This window comes from Stegostoma tigrinum, chromosome 19, assembly GCF_030684315.1.
Source record: "Stegostoma tigrinum isolate sSteTig4 chromosome 19, sSteTig4.hap1, whole genome shotgun sequence".
Taxonomy (NCBI): domain Eukaryota; kingdom Metazoa; phylum Chordata; class Chondrichthyes; order Orectolobiformes; family Stegostomatidae; genus Stegostoma; species Stegostoma tigrinum.
Genome location: NC_081372.1, coordinates 19,684,909 through 19,706,927, shown reverse-complemented (window position 1 = coordinate 19,706,927; position 22,019 = coordinate 19,684,909). Strand labels below are relative to the sequence as shown.

Below are 22,019 nucleotides of genomic sequence, written 5' to 3'. Positions count from 1 at the left end.
GGTTGAAGGCTTGATGGGCCGAATGATCTCTCTTTGCACTGTAGGGATTCTATATCTAATTATTCAGCTTGGTATCCATCTTCATTTGATAAATGCTCTTCGAAGATAACTTGGCAGATTTTAATATATTTTATACTGTGTTTGTATTATGAATGCAAGTTGATGTTGTATACCAACGTCCCAATTCATACCTGAGACAGTTATAGCTTGCACTGAACTTTTTTCTTGTGACCAACTGAAGTGCAAATGATCTCTTTACTGTCAGCTGACTTTTTTTCCTCTGCAGGTCAAATGTTTATCATCTCCAGAGTTTGTCAAGCTGTCGATGCAGAGAGTTTCATGGTTTATCTGAGTAATGGTGTTTTATTGTAAGAACAGTGCATCTTGTACCTTCTAAATAACTTGGTCTATGTACAGCCCTTGATCTCTCTATATTTCTGTAACTTTAACAAAATAATTCATCAGTGAATTAAAAGACTCCTTTCAGTGACCGTTTTCTGTTCCTTTTTGTCAACATTTTCAATTTATTTTGAGTATTCCTTATTTACTCCAACACATAGGAAGATAGATTCATCACTTGAATACGGATTTTATGTTAATTTATTTGAAAAAGCCTTTTTATAGCAAAAAAATTAATTGACAATCAAGAACTCATCAGTATGTAATTAATTGTACTGATGTTACTTGTTGCTGAAGGCCCTCCCATGGCATTGTTGATAAATATTTGAATCAATTACAGAGCCTTTCCCTTTAAGGTCAATGTCCATGTGCAGTCTTGGGGAAAGGACTCATGTAGATTAAAATAAGTTATTATAATTGCCTGCACACTTATGAAGCCATTCAGTGGGCAATTGTAAGTAATTTTAAACTTCAGGCTCCAGATTATCAATTAACTTTCGTTCAGTTATTTGAAGATTCATTTTGAACTGTAACAGAATGTGAGATTGATCTAAAATGAACAGATATCCCAGCTTTGCTGGGACAGTCCCAGAGTTCATTCAATGTCCCAGTGTCTCAACAATTCCCTTAAAAAGTAGTTCAAATGTCTTGGTTTTCACCCTTTCCCTCTTCTTCAAATTAAAACTGTGTCTTGGGGAAAAATACCTGTGTGAAATTTTGACCTTCCTCCTAAGTTTCCCTCACATCACAACTGCATTTTAGGTAGCTGACATGTATCCGTTCACCCACTGCCCCATTTGCTTCCTCAAGGGACTTGTCACTACCATTTGAATGCTGACTACTCCATTGCTTGTGGTGCTTTTTAAGTGTCTGTGGAATTGGGTTATCAGCTCCCGCCGGACATATTCTAGGAGATCTCATCATATGATCTCCAGCCTTTAGCCTGTTGTTTCCCAGACTCCAATCTGTGGTTATCCAACCATGAAGCCCTGTCTTCCCACTGGGGCTTATCAATGTATCCTAGTTCTGGCTTTGAAAATCTGGTCACGTGAGAATGATATCTCAATGCTAGATGAAAGACTTCATAAGGTCGAACTTTGGCGTAAGCACCTGAATGGGAAATTAACGGACTGGAGTAAAATGAAAATTAGATAACATCAGGGGAAGGCCATGCCATGTGCTTAAAGAACAATGTATTTACACACATATACATGGCATTTTGACACATTTTGTGAAAGCTTTTCATTGAGGTAAACCATTTAGGATGGAGATGAGGAAAAATGTCGTCACACAGAGCAGTGAACATGTGGAACTCTCTACTACAGAAAAGAGTGGAGGCCAAGTCACTGAATATATTCGAGAAAGAGACGGATAAATTTCTAGATTTTAAAGGCATTAAGGAAGTATGGGGAGAAGGTGGGAATATGGCATTGAGGTAAAGGATCAGCCATGATCTTATTGATTAGTATAGCAGGCTTGAAGGGAATGGTCTATACCTGCGCCTGTTTCTATGTTTGTGTTTTTCTATTTCCATCTCAGCCTCATCAGGACATTCACAAGAATTCTAATTCAAGGGAAAAGCAACATTCATAATGCATGAGAGGAGTGTATATTGATTGTCAAAGAGAATTTGATGAGTAAAGATGTTGCAAAGGTGAATGATGTTTGCGAGTTGACTGCCAAGCTTTATTTAATTTTCAACCAGGCAGATTGACTTTGGTTGGTCATGGAATTATCCTGCGAAGTAAGCAAGTCTGTTACCTACTTCTTTGAATTGAAACAGACATAGTGAGTGTTCTTTTTTTTTATTCCAGAACCCTCACCCCATCCCCTTCTCTGATGAAGGGTCTAGGCCCGAAACGTCAGCTTTTGTGCTCCTGAGATGCTGCTGGGCCTGCTGTGTTCATCCAGCCTCACATTTTATTATCTTGGATTCTCCAGCATCTGCAGTTCCCATTATCACTCATAGTGAGTGTTCTTTCTGTTTGCAAAGAACAGGGCCCCGTTCACGAATGTATATGGCTTCTAGTACGTGCAAGTGCATACTGCAAGCCTGACTAACAATGTTCAATCATAGAATCCCTATGGTGAGGAAACAGGCCCCTCGGCCCAACCAGTCCACACCGAAATTCAGAGCATCCTGCCCAGACCCATCCCCCTATAACCCACCTAATCTACACATCCCTGAATACTGTGGGCAATTTAGCATGGCGAATCCACCTAGCCTGCACATCTTTGGACTGTGGGAGGAAACCACAGCACCCGGAGGAAACCCACGCAGACACGGGGAGAATGTGCAAACTCCACACTGACAGTCACCCGAGGGTGGAATTGAACCCAGGTTCTTGGCACTATGAGGCAGCAGTGCTAACCACTGTGCCATCGTGCCACCCATTAAATAGTGCTTATTGGAGATGCTAGGGGAATCACTTGTTAAATTACTTGTCAGTGTAATTCTTCTAGTAGTTGCAGAATTGCACTGAATGTTGGCCACTGTGTTTTGCAAGGGCAGACTAGTCGGGTATGATCAGTAGATAACAAAGTGTGGAGCTGGATGAACGCAGCAGGCCAAGCAGCATCTTAGGAGCACAAAAGCTTACATTTTGGGCCTAGACCCTTCATCAGAAAATGTATGATCAGTACATTGCTAACTGCAAACGGCCAAAAGGATATACTGTTTGATATAATCTGTCAGTCTTCGGTGTAATTCAATTGGATGTGGTTCTGCAATTGGACAGCATTTGCTGGATACTCCAGAGTGTTCACAGAAATACCCTGGCAAACAATTTAGGATTGTCAGTTTGGCCTGTAGTATAAACTGTGTACTAATACACAGAGACCTCTCCTGTACAAACACAAAGAACAAGTACATGCATTAGGCCTATATCAGCTCAACAAAATAAGTGACAGCTATTCCTCAGTTAATTTCCCAGGGCAAGGCACTCACCAATCAAATACATATATACTACATTATTTAAAATTTAAACATGTCTAGCAATTGATTGCCAGTCATCATTATTGGGTACATCTCATGGTAAAACTTTTATCAATGAGTCCACTTGTGAATTAAGCAACACTCTTCTCTAGTGCAATTTAAATATTGGTTTTCTCTTTAAACTGACATTCTTGTGAATTGTCCTGATGAGTGCAAGATAGAATGTTTCTGCCATGTGTCTTATTTCTACGATACTCAGGTGTCTGCTGCCAAACAATATATATAAAATAATGAGATCAGTGATTATGCATGAATATGTATTATGAAACGTGCAATGTAATTTTATTTTAAATGAAATGAACAAAAATGTGCCGAGATTTTGACTGGATAGTTCAGATGCACATGTGACCTTACAACACATTCAGATTCTGATTACTTTAAGAGCATAAATGTTTCATTGTTGTTGGTTTCCTGATGAATAATTATTATTAATGGTTACTACTGGCTGCTGCTGGCAATTTTTCAAACATTTTACAAAATAAATTTCAAGATTTCTTGTCTTACAGACTCAGGTAACAGTAATCGTTCTTATTCTTGCCAAGCCTTAATGTGGATCCATTACAGAAAAGATGATAGGGTCAGTTTTGTTAATAAGGCACATAATTTGTCTTGCTTTATTATTTTTACTCTCCATGAATCACATTCAGTTCTGTTGCTGTTACAAATTGAAGTAGTGCTGGAAGGTTGCTATATTCTATATTTGAACCTGCATTTCTATCAAGCTTTAAAAGTGATGTAAATCAGAATTCTGGTTAAGTTTGACAGTTAGAAGCAGTTTTCTTGCTTTGCAAATGAGGTGATTGGATGGATTTAATTTGACTTTCAAGAATAAGTTGTAATAACTGGCAGCACAACTCAACAGCTGTATTGCTGGGCACTTACAAATAATGTGTTCTAACCTCAAAAAAATTATTAAGGTTTGCTGTTGTATAAGATCAACAGCCAGCACATGTTGACCTCCCACCATTGGTGGTAGCTGGAAAAATAGGGTACATACACTGATCCAGCACACCAAACAGAGACCAATCTTTAAGGTGTCTCTCATTACATAGTATTGATTCTTCAAACCATGTTTATTTCACAAATGGCACCCAGTTTGCAATATGAGATAGGTGAACATACCTTTCCAAGAGTGTCAATTTACCTCATTTTGACAGAAAATTCACTAGATAAATTTGCTCAGCCTCTGTTTGGCAACAAATGGAGATATGTGGCAGATATTACTGACTGGCTGATAACCATTCCTCTCTGAGAAACAAAATCAGAAGTTAAAATTTCCTTTATGCCAGTAAAATTACAGCTTTCAGAACTCAGCACTAAGAATCCAGATTGTTAGAGAGATAGGAAACATATTTATTACCATTTGTACATGCACCAGGAAAACTAGAAATTGTTTTTTTATTTAATCATAATCATTCTTTAGTAACATGCTAAATGACTTCCAAGAAATTTGCTAAAAAAAATCCTTTGTGTGCAAAGGATTACATTGACAACCAATTTAGGACTGCTAGTTAGGCTTGAGGCATGGTACAACTGCGTGTACTGGAAACAGTACTATGTTAAATACAGAGGGCCCTGTTCATTACAGATAAAAGAAACATACACAGGCACTGCACCCGTGTCAACTCAACAGAATACGTGACAGCCCTTCACTGGTTCATTTGTCAGGGCAACATTTTGACCAGAGTCAACCTGGCTACTTTAAAATTTAAATAAAGCTTAGCAGTTATCTGTCAATCATTAATGAGTGCAATATTTATTGCGCTCTTTATACTAATCAGAGTCCATCTGCCAACGAATCAGCACTGTCCTGTCATATAGTATAGATGTTGGTTTTCACCTTAAAGTGGTATCCTTGCAAAAGCCTTTAACAAATTGTGTCCTTTTTCAGCAATAGTCTGGAAATGTATACATTTACAAGAATTGTTTAACTATTTAATGTTACTCATTTATTGACACAATCTCCAAAAGTGGATCAAAGCTGAGAAAAGATAGAACCTTCCGTTATCTTGGTTCATTTGGCTGGTGAAGATGGATTGGGTGATGCAGTGGATTTGACATTGTCTTTTCAATCCAAGACTGAAGCTTGAGTTCAAATCCAATGTAGATTGATGGAACTTAAGCCATTTGTTTTGTTTTGGCTATGAGGATACAAAGTTAAATAGGTTTGAACAATTAAGCTCCTAACAGACATGAATTCCTGTCACAAAAACTAACCCTAATTCAGAACTAATTGTGATTCTACTAGCCATCTTTCTTAGAAATCTCAATGTGGTTGGTGCAAGAATTGCATAACCAATGCAATGTGAGGTGATTTTATGAAGTAAACATTGAGAAAGATTAAAAGAGCTTTACTCTGCATCTAATAATGTTACATCCATCTTGGAAGTGCTTAATGCAGACCGAGGATGGTCTAAGTGTGATGTTCCTAACATCCCTCACTTTGATCAGTCGGAGAAAAATAGACTTGACTGCTGTAATAATGGAAGAAAATTGTTGTAGTAATGCCAGTGAACCAAATAAAAGAGATTAAACCATTTATTTATATAATCAACACACAACTTGTACAAGTATTGATTAACTAATATTACAGGCTGGCTACATAAAAGATATTGCTTTGATGCATCATGTTAGGTAGGAAAAAGCACTTTGAAAAATATGCTAGAATAAAGATTTCTTTTTCCATGAGCTGTAGGATTTCTATAGGTCTTCTCGGTTAGGATTCAGCCTACCAGTTTGCATGTACGTGATACATTAGCAGATATCAAGCATCATAATTTTCCTACTGACAATGTCTTCATAGCTGTTTATCTTCAGCCTTCGTTGACAGTTTCAGCTCAGGCACGTTTTCAGTCTCCAGTTCATGCTGTGGCGATCAATGCACAGCTACAGCTGGTTGAAGGGGACCAAATCCATAGAAGAGTTGATTTGGTTCCATTTTACCAGCTTTAGCAAAGCATTTGACTCAAGAAAGAGAGTTGTACATCTGAAATATTGATTTATCATTTTTTTAAAAAAAAATCACATTTCATGTGAGGATGTAATTGAATTACTGTATGTTACTTCCCACACAGCTTGTAAAACCACTGCCAGATAGAATAATATTGTAGTCAAAAACTGCACTCATTATACTTTGCCATAACAATCTTTAAGAGTCTTTTAGCTTATTACCGTTCATTTACTATATGTCATTCTCCAAGCATTTGAATGTTTTAAAACTTATTTGTGGATAATTATTTCCCATTTGGACATTTTAGAACAGAAATTATTGTCTCCTGGAAAACTGGAGGCAGACACATTCCATACTCTTCAGAGGTTCCTAGCTATGAGTAGAAAAGACAGGAAGCACATTAAAAGCAAAGGTGGTTATTGTTTTCTGCAGATCAATTTGTGATCTCTTTGGCAACACTGTTCTGTGACTGGTGCCATCTCTGAAGTTGTACATCTCTGATGAATGTAACACTCGCATTCTATCATGACTAGAGATCAGCAGTGAAGCAGCTACAAATGGAGAGGTAGCAAAATATACGTTCAGTTGGCATTAACTTTATTAAGACAGGAATCCTCTCATAATTCAAGCAATGAACAGAAACTTGTAAAAATTATGCAAAAGCTAAGAAAGACATAGTGGAATTAAATAAATAGTTAAAAGGAAGAAATACAATCACCAGTGATGGAAAAGGTATGACATTTCGGAAGTGGAAAATGGGTAAAGGAATGTGGATGGCAGTTAGCACGAGATATTTGAGTAATTATTTTATGGTTTATGTAATTGCCAAAGAAAAGATGCAGTACTAATGATTCCTAATCCAGCTTGCTATTGAATTTACATGCTTATTTTACAAAGCTTTACATGCTTATTTACAAAGCATATTTTTGTCGTGACCTTCCTGAATAAACGTATAAAGCTCAGCAATAGTAAAAACATTCTGCAATTATTGTAGGACAGTAGGAATAAAAAAAACTGGAATAAGTTGGGGAAGTCAGTGGTTTGATAGAGGACAGTGAGCAGTGTTTAATCCAGTCAAATCCAGTGATGGAAGGCCATATCAGTTGTGTTTCAGACAAGCAGCAGTCTGTTTCCCTTTAACAACAGCCCTGGGGTGTTGGTTAACTCAGTTGGCTGAACAGCTGGTTTATAATGGAGAGCAACACCAACAGTACAGGGTCAATTCCCATACCAGCTGTTGTTATCAGGAATGTCCTACCTCACCTGTAGTGTGCTGACCCTCAAATTAAATTTCTATTGGTTATCCCACTCTAATGACAGAGCATGACTATGGTGACTTTACCATTTACCTGACTGAAATACCAGGACTTTAAAATGACACAGAAATAAGAAGAGAAAATGAAAGTTTTGCTGCGGATGAGAGATGAGAGAGTGGATGAACAAATGAACAGCTGCTGATGTATCAAAGGTGAGTCAGTAACCAAAGGAGAAGCAATCAGAAAGTTGAAAGTGCAGTTGTGAAACAATTTCTTGAGTTTTTTGTGTCTGGACACTGAAGAAAGTTGAATTGTGTGAGGCTTTGGGGATACTGACTCACCACTGGTGACAGCTTCTTGCTTAATGAAGGTGGTTCACTTATTTATTTGATTAATTCATTTTAATTTTCATATGTCATTCCTGGCAATAAGTTTGATGCATGTCAGTCTAAGCAAAGAATATCCAAATTTCAAATAAATTTGTTTGGGAAAAATCATGGTGTTTGTCATGACATTGTCCAGGAACTATTGTCTTATTTATATTTTCAGGTGATAAATCTGGAGAAGTGCAATTCAGAAGAAACCCGTTTCAGAGGCTGGAAAAATTCCCATGACATAAAATACCTGAAATTCAGATACAGTTTACACATTTGTTGAAGTTAAAATTAAGAATCATAAAATATAGATAGATATTTAAGCATATAAGTTTCAATATATTACTTTAAGTCTAACAGTTTGAGACAAAACCGTAACAAAGGTTGCTGTTTAAGTGCAGATCAACACTATCATCCAATAGCAGCGAGCTAAATTGTCTAATTGTACACTTAAAAATCACACTCCATCTTTGCAAGTACTGTCATTTTATGTTAAAGCAATTTTCTACAAAATCAGGAACCACAGATGATTGCAGTTCCCGTCAGTTTTGGCAATAGTGTCCGTTGGGACTGTACCAGTTGCAAGTTCTTTTTTTCCATTTGTTGAAGTACAATGTTCATGACATATTAGAACTGCAATGTTTGATATGAGGAGCAGGCCATTATGTAAGATTTCTGAAAACTATTAATCAAGTAGTGCTGCTAAAGAATTAAGAATATCAAATGTTCAGGTGGTGGGCTCACATTGTTATCTTCTCACTTTTCTGAGTCACATCTACAGGTCTTTTAGGCACTTACTGTTATTTGTGAAAACACTCGGCAAATACTCATAGAACTTACTGTGTGTAGTTTGAGGCTTTGGCTAGGAATAGTTGTGAAACATGGTATTGCACACAGTAAATCAATTACTTGGACTGTGTATCACTGCCAAGCCAAAACTAATAAAATGAAATATTGATCATCTTTAGAATTATTAACTAATAATTATTCTGACAACACTAAGAATGATGTTAGAAACATGTATAAACGATAAATGAATATCTTGCACCATTGTCAATGAATCTTCTGACTGCAGAGAAACTGGGAAGGTTATTCTTAAGGTAGAGATCATGAAAGGGAGATTTAATAGATGCTGTGAAAATTATCAAGGGTTTTGATAAAATAAATAAGGAGAAAGCATTTCCACTGACAGATGGGTCAATAAGAAAAGAACAGATTTAAGACAATTAATAAAAGAGCCAGTAAAATGATAAGGATTAGATAGCTTTGTGAGTAATGTTCTGAAATATACTGCCTGAAAGGAAGTAAATAGTAGCTTTTAAAGGGGAATTCAATACACACATGAAAAGGAAATTTTATGAAACTACAGTGAAAGAACTGGGTAAGAGAACAATTTCAATTGTTCCATCAAAGAGCCAGCATAGGCACAAGAGGTTAAATGGCTTCCTCTTGTTTTATAAGTGCCATCAATTTTTAGAGCTTCTTGCTAAGACTTACACTGTAAAAGTAACTAGTAAAGAAGAAATAACATTTCTTAAAATTTTATGTGAATTGGTCTTAAATGAAATTTCTGTCTGAACATAGAGCTACATGCAATTTTGCATCTTTTAGCATGAGATTGCTACATTGAAAGCTGTCAATATGTGATTCATTGACCAATAATTCATTCATTCCATCCATCATGAGGAATTTCCTATTCTGATTTTATTCGATTTTTCTTGTGACTTTTGAACTGCAACAAATTCTTATGTGTTTTTTATTTTATCTTGATAAAAAAGAATAGATTCCTTCCTTGTGAGAACTAGATCTAAAAATATTTTAAAACTTTTAGCAGTTAAATGATGCAAAATGAATGCCACTAATCATATTTCCCTTTATGATCAACGAATCCTCAATTGGAGAACTAAACAAATTATAGATGAGCCATGACTATGCAGACACCATCATGAAGACACAGATTTTTAGCTGATCATTTTAAGTACTCTTTTTTTATTGCAGTAATAACTATTTTATAATTCTGCTGAAATTCCTCCTGAACTGTAGCCTTTTTATTTCAAGTATATTCACTGAATACAAAACAAGTTTCTTTTTTGACTGTGGAGAAATATAAAGATGGAGGTGCTGAGCAGTGTAGGAGCCTGAGGCCTTTCGACATATTATTTTTGTAGCCCAGGAGCAGTAAAACATGAGTTTAAATTCTCTAAGCTGTTCCACTCTGCTTTCAGATCTATACTGGAAGAAGATTCTGAATAAAATCGAATGAAGTGGGTGAGGTACCAATTTACAGTGGTCTGGCCTCTGGATAGCCAACAATGCGGAATTGGCAGGAATTGGGTGATAGCTACTTGACGTGACATCTATAGAACAATTGAAAGCCTGCAGTAATCTTTCTCAGTTTTTTTTTCTCCCTGAACAAGAAGATATTTTTGTTTATGCATTGAATAAGGTAGTCATGCTTCCCGTAATCAGTTTTGTTAATGAGAGATGCTGTAAGTTTCGGAAATGTACTTGGGTGGCATTAGTGAGTCTCATCATTCAAAAAAGCTGTTGACATTAGTTGCTGAAAATTGTATTTTTGACAATGTTTTAAATATTAATCCATTTTTCTCCTTAAAATGCTGTCTGCCCTGTTGAGTATTTCTTGCATTTACTATTAAAATCTGATAGTCATGGCATTCATTTCATTCACATCATTGTTTTATATGCATTTTAGATAATATTGCAAATTCATGAATTAAAAAAAAATTCAAAGCCGAAGATGATGCCCTCAAAATAGATTACAACCAAAAAAAAGGTGTGTATCTGGGTATTTCATTGAGATTATGGTTAGGGATCAGAATCTCAACACTAACAGCATCTCAGCTGATTTTAAAACGTTCTGTAGATATTTTAAGTATTGAGTATATTATTATTCACTATTGGTGATCTTTAAACCTAATACAGTATCTGTTTTCAACAAATTGAAAGCTACAGCTTTAAAACATAGCAGAACGTTACAAATTGAACTGTTTCCTTCAAGAAATGCAATAAATAACTATAGCTGATGAAAGCATTTGAAGTATGAAAAACATTTCAAATTCTTTCCACCATTAATGAACATGTGATGGCCAGGTATTAAAATTTTGTATTAGGTGTTATGGTAAGTAATTTAGTAAAATGGTTGCACAAGGTACATTATAGAAGCTTGACATTGTTTTAAAAGTTGCAATGATTCGATCCTTCAAGATTTACTGTTGAACAAGAACATGTTAGATTAATTTGAAAGATTTAAGCTTTCTTATCATTTTTATTACTTAATTTAACTAAGAAAGCCAACCATAGGGTATTTACTGGAAAATCCATTTTTTTTGCCATTGAAATGGACATCCTTTGTTAGTTAGATTTTTAAATCATAATTACTTAATCAGCTGGAACAATATTGATGATCATTAGTGCAAATCAAAGCCCAAAAAATGCGAAACGAGTTCCCACAGCTATTATTCCAGACATCTATTCAGCAATTGTGCTTATTCAAAGAAATCATTTTAACCTAATTGCATCACGAACATGCGTAAATTCAACTCTTACTAAGTAATTGTATCAAATAACCAATACGATCCAAGGTAATTGCAGCAGAGAATTCAACATTTTGGCTTTACATGCTGATTTATTCAGCTTTTTTTAAAAAGACACTGTCATTTTTTAGCCCTTCTTATTTATGCTATTATCACCTCTCTGTCCACACGTGTTACATGAAATGGTAATGCCTAAAAAATCTAATTAATTCATCTCTTTAGTGAAGATCTTCACATTCTACCCAGTGGCTAATGGACTTTCAACTTTGAATTGGCAGCAGCATTTGTTTTATTAATGTAATTTGTGCTGAAAAAAATACTAATAAAACCCTTCAGAAACTTTTGACATAGCAAATTCAATTATTTAATGAAGAAGCTGCTCTGATAAAATATTAATTATTCACTGTAAATCTCATTTAGAAATCCTTATAACATTGAACTGAATCAATGAGAAAAACTATTGACTTCGAATACTTTAAATGAGCATTCAGGGCAGAAATGAAATTGCACATCCATTTTCTGTTGCTGTTCATAAAACACTGAAATAATTCAGTTTCTCCTGGTAACTGACCTGAAGTTGACTATTAGACAGCAGTTGTACTATTTAGCAGAACACACGAGAAGTTGCTACTGTACTGAACAGGTCAAAGGAAGAGTGAGACGAAGGTTTACGAATCATGCCGTAGTGAGAGCAATTGGCTGTGTGGGTGATTTTAATCATACAACTACGTACCCACTGTGTGTCCAGCATCTAACTTCAACATACTAAAAAATATCCTTTGCAAAAGAAGTTGTAAAAGTTTTTCATAAGAACCTTAAATGGATTATACAAAAAATACTTAGTGCTCTAATATAAAGTAAGCATTAAATGGGATTTGTTGCTGCTATTTATAATATAGGAAATTTGTTGGACAAATTGTAATTGTGTAGAATTTCACCCAGAAGATGTACGTCTATGTAACACTCACTTTTTTCTGCTATATGCAGTTTTAAATTACCGTGAATAATGTGGGTGCTTCATACAGTTGTACTGCATATCGTTTTTTTTAAATATATGCAGTCTTCTAAGAGTAGATTATTCGAACAAGATGAAGGAAATGTCAGTAGTTCAAATATTGTTGGCTTAGGTATGATAATTGACAGATAATGTATATGTATGTAGAATAAAATGGATTTTGACAGCTTTCAATTTAAGCCATGATGGCCGACAACAGGAATAGTTCAGACTTATCTTGCCCAGCTGTTCAGCCACCAATCACTGTACACGACTGCATTTGGTTACCATGAAAAGCATCTTGCTGTTCCATTACAGGGACTGGTTAAGTGGGATTTCGCCACAGAGGGCAGCTGAGAATGAGGACTATTTATATCAGCTGTCATGGTGTTCTTGGACACTTTGGGCTGCACTTTAGACAACAGCGCACTTCCATGCGCAGACCATATCAGGGCATGGCAAGTTACTAGCTCAAGCAGCAGAGCATTTCATAAAAAGCTGCATCTGTTCCGAATGTCAATCAGGCTTCCTGAAAAATTCCTTCAGCTATAACAGCGTCAGCAAATGTTCAGTCCTCTACACCTTGTGGGAGGGGAGAGTGAATAAAGCAGGGGGTAAGTGGAGGAGGGGGAAGTTAATCACACTGGGAGATAACACACTTCTCAGAACAGAGTATGTGTCATGCAACCACGTCAGCGCGGTGAAATGTCTTTCGGCATCTCTCTGGCCTTTTCCCTACTTTTACCCGAAGGTAACTGTGGAAATAGGGCAAGATTAAATAGCCAGGCCAGTGTCAGATGCATAAAGAGATACTGCAGTGCAGTGCTAATCTTTCTGCAATAGGACGTGCACAGTCCAAACTCTGACTCAGCAGATTTTTTTTTGATTTGTTGATCCAGGTACCATACTCTCAATTTATGCTAAAACGGTAGCTGCCGCTGCCCTTCTTTAACCATATAGGAAATGCACACTTGTGACAACCCTGCACATTCTACACCAAACTCATTCCATTCTTAAATGCTGAACACGTGTTTCTGATTTCACTTGCGCCTGTTTCCAGAAACAAAAAATGTCATACAATTCTCCATCCTGATGTGACAGAACTGATCGAACTCTAATGCAGCAGCTGAAATATCTGTCCTTAGGGTCAATCTAATCATGCTTAATAGCGATTTACTTCTCAACACAACATTTTTCACTTGGGGGCGACAGTTTAAAATGAGATTGCTTATGCGCTATTCACTAATGCTTACACAGGGACCAAATCTAGGGTTTTAAACATTTGCCCAACTAAATGGTTATTGTCTTTGAAAGTTGCGCAATTAAATTTGGATTTTAAGAGAGCGTTTCAATTGTAGATACCAACATTTACCAGATTGAAAGTTTAACAACTAACATTAAGAGAAAGACCTCACAACACTTTTTTGGTTATGTAATAAATGAACAATAAATTGAGTTAATTTGCTGGATTCACATCCAATTTACTTCTCAGCATAACGTATCTAATGAGTAACAACTTTAGATTTATACTTTGAAGTATGAAAGAAATACTGTAATTTCATTAAATGTAACATTTATTTGTAAAAGCAATGTAAAGTATTGGACATTTTTTCCAAATATTTAGGATATTTTGATATAAGATCCTGCACATGGAAAGCACAAAACTGAACTGATTGTTAAATTGGAGATTGTGATACAGTTGTGAAAAATCTCTCAAAAGCAGTAGCTTCTATCTTCCTATTAATAAATCATAAGTGCCGTGATGTGCTGTCAATGAGTACTAAATAAAATACATTAACCAAATAGGCCAACAGGGTCATAAAATGCTATTCATATCTGCAGTGGTCAAATGGACCAAGATCTTAGCACCGAAGTCAGTGTAACTGTGTGTGTCAATTGAATAAAACCCATAATGCCTTTCTTTCACCCTCGACAAAGGTCGTCCATTTATATGACAGAATGTTCTCGATCCAGTCTGTTTCACACCTGTTGCTGCCGCAGTTCCTCTGCAGGGCTTAACATTAGTGGGATTCTCCTAAAGACCACGTATCACATGCTGATTGACTAATCAACAGCTTACGCTCCCTGACCTTTATCAACATCAAAATACTATTGCCTTTCTATAACAGTGTATCACTAAAAACCATTTCCCTTCCTGTTGCTGCATTCCAAGATCTTATAATCCTGTTTTAGAAATTATGAGCACTTTTCACTTATAGTTTCTTCCTAGCCAATAAGTAGAAATCCTAAGTCATGACCTGCAACTTGTTCCACAGTATGATTACTAAAATGTCTATATGGCCATGCCTGATGGAAGCAAAGTGTAATTAAAAGAAATGCAATGAAAAAAACACAGTTGCAAATACATTTCAGTCTCTTCAGAAGAATGATCAAGTGTCATTTTTAGTCATAAATCAGTGTCACACAAGCATCTAATTCAGGTGAAATCAGTTAAGCATAAAGCAAAACTTAGACCAGAAGGCCCAGGTTCAAGTCTCCCTGATGCCACAGAGTGTCTGAACAAGTGGATTAAAAATAACTCATGCAAAATATAAATTTGAAACGGTTTGCAATGACATTTAAGTTACAATTTTACTCTCTGTCCTTTCCATTATAAAAGAAGAACATAAAACAGTGAAGATCCAAACAATTATTTAAACCTGGAAAGGCAGTGCAACTTTGCGGCAAAACTTTTTTTGTACATAAGCTGGATTTTAACCTAGACCAGGCTTTCTAAAGGTGCAGTCTTCAATATGGGAGGAGAACAATGCTCTTGCTGAATTATATTTTAGAAAATACTCTGAAAAAAGTGTATTTGACGGAACATTTACTGGAAATCCTTAAATTGCTAATATTGATAATAGGAAGCATGGCATAATTTAAAAGGCAACATCTCATGTTGAGAAAGAATCAGATTTAAATACAATTTTCCTGGTCTCAAAAGAATTAAGTCTAGTGCTATATGCTATTAGACTGAACCAGAGATAAGGGTGCTCCTATAATTTGAAGTACAATGTGGTGAGCGCCTGACTAAACACAATTGTCACCATTTACATGACATTATTCCCCTTTCAAAATAAATAAAATGAATGCTGTTTTGATTCTGGTTTGTTAAAACAAATGTGGACAGGGAGCTTTCCTCTAGCCTTGCTTTTCAAAGCACTGCCGCAGTCAGCATATTGAATATTTAATGTCCTGATGAGCAATTCCACCTGCTGACACAGGAAAAGTGACAGAACAATACATGCACTACAACAAGCTCATCAACTGACTCCACATTCACGGTGCCCTGTCAGGCAATTTTTTTTTCTCTAGAATGGTCACTCTTCTCCGTTGAATATTTCCAACCTGAAATACATACTTCTTTACATTCCATAGCTTGCAAGGTTCATATGGGCATATAAAGAAGTATGTGCTCCAAGTCGGTAATTGCTGGATGCACATCTTTAATGTCAAAAAAAATGCTGATTCATAAATCCAAGTTCCCTATGGCCTGGGTTACATGCAATTAATATAAAAGATTTAGAAGGTGTCTTTTCCTGCTCCTTTGAAAACTATTGTTAAGAACTATGAAATAGAATTGCAATTTGCATTACTGTTTTTCCATGGACTGACAGACAGTAGAGTTTGGGGCTGAGGGAGACACTGAGGAATACTACATTTCTCAATGCTGTAAGTCAAAGGAATTCATGCAGCTGTGACATACAGCATTGTATATTTTAATTCCTGCTAAGCACATAAAGAAGATTTTTCATTATCCAAACTGGCAGTTCATTGCACAATTAAGGTAAAAAGAATTTTGCTTACCGAGGTTCAATTGAAAGATTCCATTCATTACTGGGTCTCAAAAGACATATTTTGACTGGTGGATATGCTGTTGCTCCCGGGATTACTTCTTGATTTCAGGGGCCGTGCACTTTGAGACTTGGTGCAGCTGAAGCACACATCTGTTGCCATCACTGATAGTTCACTTGTAAGTCGCTGTTAGACAGCAAGGCTTCCCCATAAACAGAGATTTCATTAGGACGGACGCAGCACCACTTCAGCCCCTCATGATTTCCATTCCCATTCTGCGCTTTCAGTCGCTCTCTCCCAGTCTGTCTTTCTCTGTCTGCTTCACAGTCATCCCAGGCTGAGCTTTAAACCTCCCCTAACAATGTGGCCAGAGTGACGGCGCTGAAAATGATGATCAGACTGAATAACAGGCTATTATGGGCAGGATTTAGACACTGAAGCAAAAGCAAGAGGTCACACGGGGCACTTAATGCTCATTCAGCACTGCTGTAATGGTATGCTCTGCTCGTCCACTCACCTGCTTTGTTGACCGCTACTCCATCCAAGCCTCACAGATCAATACCAATTTGCAGGCAAATGAGGAGCAAATGTCTTGGTGTTAATGAATTTTACAATTTCACACGTTCTTCTGATCAGAACTATCAGGGAGGCTTTAAACAAACTTCAGCAGTGAACATTTGAAGCCAATAAGAACATAAATTCTCCGAAAGGAAAATTACAGAAAAGTCCCACTGGGTTTTAATGGTTACTTTACATTTTTTTTAAGCAGCCCATTTATAAGAGGAAACCTGTCTGAAAGATATTTCTAGTCATAAGCTTGCTAACTTTCCTCTGATGTCAGGGACAGTTCAGCTACACTGCATTCTCTCAAACACTGGTTGGCACCTTTAAAAATTTCACATCATAATGGCAGCAAAGCAAGGTGAAGATGAATGTGTGACACATTCCTCTGCCATTTGATAAATGAGGGGGATAGATGATGAGGAACAAATGAAATCAGAAGCTGACTACAGATGATCTCACTAAGGAAGCACACATGCAGTGAACACAAGGATGGCAGGAAATTAACCCCTCTGCTCCCCCACCCCCACCCGAGGCTACTCCTTTAAAATATTACTCTTAGACTTAATGTTAAATTTTGAGAATTCCCGTTGTGGGCATGGGATGAAAGTTTTTATGGCACCATAATTTAAAGGACATGGGCTTTTACTAACTCCAGTCATATTGTAAGATACACTGCTATTAAGTAATTACTCATATTTTTGGTATTTATTGCTGTGTTTTATTTACTACATCACTTCAGTCAGCATCCATCAAGCAGCCTGTCTCAGCATTAAGCATAAAAGGCTTTTTAACCTTTCAAAGTGATCGCATGTCAGAGGTCTCACATTTCTGTTTAGATCATTCCAGCCCATTGCTTGCTCTGCAGTTTTTTTTAAAATGAAGTACATCGTGAGAGAATTAAACCCCTTGCAACCTCCTGCATTCACACACACGCACACACACACACACAGGGACACACAGAGACACACAGACATGCTCCCATCATCACAGTAAAATATATGTACATATACAGACTCACAGATCGACTGCCATGCGCACACATTATTCAGGGAGCATGTTGCATCTGAGCCCCACTGTCAGACACATAGACAGTCAGAGCAGTTAGAAGAGCAAGAAGGAAGAGAAAGACATACCAGATCAGAGATTCTGTTGCAGCAGTTGTGTCACCAGAGCACTAGCTGAAAGCTGAATCAGCTTTGGAGAGTTAGGGATGCATAGAGGAGGGTCACAGTATCACGAGGTAATAATGCACTTCATGCAGCAGCCGTCAGCCTTCTCTCATAACCAATCTTTTATGCAGAAACTGGGCCCTGTGATGGTATTAGTCCTCGGATGTAGAAATTCTTCGGAATTTAGCAGCCCTCAACTCTTTTTATCCTGCTGCAGCACAGACTTGCCACATTCGTGGGTGTTAGAAGGTATAGCATACAAGCGACAAACAGTAGCTGGAAGGCAGAGAGAGAGAGAGCAATCGAGAGAGACAGAGACAGAAAGAAGCGAGGCAGACCACACTGAAGGACAAAACCAGGAGTTTAGGAGAGACAACCTTCACTTGAATGGATGCTGCAGCACAGCACACCTTGATACATATGAGCTGCGCTGAACAGGACTGCAAGAAGCTACCTTCTCCCCTCCAGAGGTCAGTAGAGGTCAGGGCTCTCACACGCAGGAGGGGGTTGCTGAGAATACTTTCTAATCAGAAAGTGGGACCACATTTCTAGTACTTATATACCCAGCTAAGCATCTGAAACATGCACTACCGACAACCAGTCCCTTCACTGTTGCTCCCTCCCTGACCATATTTAGTCAACCATAGCAAAAAATAGCCTGTCAGCTGCAGATTGCCGAGCCGGGAGTATTTGGAGCTCAATCGCTTGTTCAGCCCATTGACTACTTGTCCTGCAGTGGCCTGACTCTGCCATTTGACTGCTATTTTTAGCCAGGCCAAATAAAGAGGTGTCTCATCTTACCACTAACATCTCCTGGTGATTCTGTAGGTCCCTACTATGTATGGTAAGCATTGATATAATAATAGATCTTGACAGAAACTGTGCTGAATCTGTTTAACTTTTTGTTTTGTTGATGAAAACAATGGAAATGTCTTGAAAGGAAGGAACTTGAAAGGATATTGATTTCATCCCCTTCTGTCTCTCTTCATCAGCTTAGTGCAATTAAACACAAAATGTTTGGGAAAGTATATGTTAAAGGTACAAACCAACGAGGATGGCCATAATTCTGCCAATCAGACTCCTTTCATTAGTTTGTAACAATGCTTTTCAATAGCATTAGGATAGCACTTCTTATCCGTGTTTTCAATTTCCCTACAGTAACAGGAAGATCAGTTTAGATAACACACTGTGAAACCTCCCCTTGGGTCCTTCTGAACTGCTCTGGTGAACACTAATCTACTGTAGGGCCTCCTATCAGAGCTGAATAGTGTAAATCTCAAGAGATAGTGGTTTAGGTCACCAGTGACAACTGACCAAGAGAGGGTCTCCAGACTCCAGCATGACACATTACACACCAAAGATAACTATCCATGAATAAGACCAGAGGGAATGTTCTGTTTAATGACAGATTCTTTATGCAGAGTTGGGGGGTAACGAGAGAGTTGATTTATTTGTTCACAGCAACCAGCTGTTCAGTACTAAAAGAAAGGATGCGAGCAGGGTTTAAAATGTAAGCGCGCAGCTATAAAACTAACCAAGTTTCACCTTTCCCCTGTGAGCTATAATCTATACAATATTTTTGTAACATTCTCCAGAGCAGGAGGATTTCTGATCTTCGTTATTGGTCCCAGGCTTTTTGTTTTTGTGACCGATTTTATTCCAGACAAACTGCGCATACAAGAGGCACAGTACTGCAAATTTCAGACTATCTTTTATCTGTCCATTGTAGATTTTGCTCTTTTCCAGAAATCCAAAAATTTACATCTGCCTGAACTGTTTTCAGTACATGCATTCACATTCCCTTACAATTTACATCAATATTTATACATGAGATATAAATATAGACCAACATACAAAATCCACACACACACACAGAACCACCTATCTATACATGCTGTAATTTCAACACAATCCAATGCAGCATCTTTAGCTAAGGTAGGCCAGCTGGAAAAACCTAAGGATATTTTGATACCATGATGTACTGCAGGAATATATTTATCACAAACAATGCGGCTAGTTTGGTTGGCATTGCATACAGCTACTGGTGAGATAAATCACACATTTAATACAACTGAGGTGCGTTAGACTTTTAGTAATGAAAGACCTTATTAATTTCCTACCTTTCCCTTTCTCAAGGATTTGCAGTGCAGAGAAATCTTACTGACTTGGATCGAATGATATATGTATTATCCCCTAATGTTTTCAGGTTAGGGTGGCGAGAAGGTAAAACATAGGTAATAATTTTAGTACCTAATTGTTAGAATGCCCATATTTTAGAAATGCAAAGCAAGATATATAGTAAGGACTGGAATATGTCAGAATTATTTATTCTGTATGATAAATTATAGTTTTAACCCTTAAGTGAGTGCAGAGAATAAAATTGGATCTGTAATAATATGCTCTCAGATAGATCTATTAAGAATTACTGTGTTCCACAACTGTGAAAGCATAGCCACTAATTTTTTTTCAATCTGTCATTTCTATGGATAATCCATTACCTTTTTCACAGGAGAATTGAAATCACACAGTGAAAGAGAAATATTTATTTCTGAGTGTTTCTGTGTTGGTGAGAAAATAAACGTTCATGATTAGAGGTGTATCTTCCAAGTTTATTTTATAAACTTCTCTTCAATTCAGTTTTTGCATTTAATTCTGTAACATTCCCAAAGCAGGGTAAAAAAGAAATCACATGCATAAATTGTCTGCATAAAACTCAATAAATAATATACATTGCACACTTATATCAGTTTCTAAATTGTGCAGGGTGGAGTGGGAATGATCCTTTAATGGTATTAAAGTGCTTGTTGTATTTGGGATATTGATTCGCTTGCAGTTATTCATTGAATGCTATCTTTACTGAATGTAGGTATGTGGAAATTAAAATCGAAGAAAAATAAATTGGTCAAGAAAAGACAAAAAGAGATTAGGAATATTGTTATATTTTTCTCTGTGAATAGTCACTAAATAATTGTTAAAAAGTTCAATTTTTATTCTTGTTCTGACTGGCCATAATTTTAGTTTAGATTTATTTAATAATGATGTGGAGGTGCTGGACTGGGAAGGTCAGGGTCAGAGATCACACAACACCAGGTTATAGTCCAACAGGTATATTTGAAAACACAAGCTTTCAGAGTTTCACTCCTTCTTGGGGTGTTAGTAAGAGAGTTAGTATCAGACACATGATTTATAAGTAAAAAATCAAAGGGTCACACCGCTGATGAGGATGTATTAAACAAACCTAAGATGTTGTTAAGTCTTTAATAAGGAAGAAGGTTTTAATTGATTTATATGTGTATGTGAGTCCCTGAATTCCTTTCAAGTCACTGCCCTCCAGGGCAGACTTCATGATACACAACATAGAGTCGCTGAGCAGAGGCTGAGAGCCAGGTTCGGTACTCATGAGGATGGCCTCAACTGGGACCTTGGGTTCATGTCGCACTGCAGGTTACCGCACAACACTATACACTCTCTCTCTCAAACTCTCTCTCTCACTCTCTCTCTCTCTCACACGCACACACTCTGTACCACCCTCACACACACATTCTCTCTCTCCCTCCTGTCAGAATTACACACACCCAGACACACACACACGTGAATCCATGAGGTGAATTTGAATTTGCAGATACAGTCTATTTTGTTCAAAAAGCACACAATTTATAGACAGTCAGTCAATGTGGTGTTTTATAAATTCCTACTTTAGAAATAAAACCAGCCTGACTCCAATCCAAAACACAGACAGATTTTAAACAAGGCCTCACACCTGACATGCATTGCCTGGCCTAAAATGTCACCTCTTCTTTACATTGATAAAACGTTTAGCTGTCTTTGGACAGTGACTTGAAAGGAATTCAGGGATTTACATATACATTTTAATCAATGAAAACCTTCTAGCTGATTAAAGATTTAACAGCATCTTGGGTTTGTTGAATACATCCTCACCAGTGGTGTGATCCTTTCTTCTTTTACCTA

At 37.1% G+C, this 22,019-nt stretch overlaps 1 long non-coding RNA gene across 2 annotated transcripts; it reads right to left on the bottom strand.

Moving 5' to 3' along the window:
* Positions 1-5,729: 5,729 nt before the first annotated feature.
* Positions 5,730-18,564, bottom strand: LOC125461480 (uncharacterized). Of its 2 annotated transcripts, none has more exons than XR_009446922.1 (3): positions 18,015-18,564; positions 16,330-16,698; positions 5,730-6,380 (listed from the first exon to the last, which is right to left on the bottom strand). It is a non-coding gene; the product is annotated as an uncharacterized LOC125461480 (long non-coding RNA). The 2 variants fall into 2 exon arrangements; XR_007249504.2 differs by having other exon boundaries at positions 18,428-18,564.
* Positions 18,565-22,019: the final 3,455 nt, after the last annotated feature.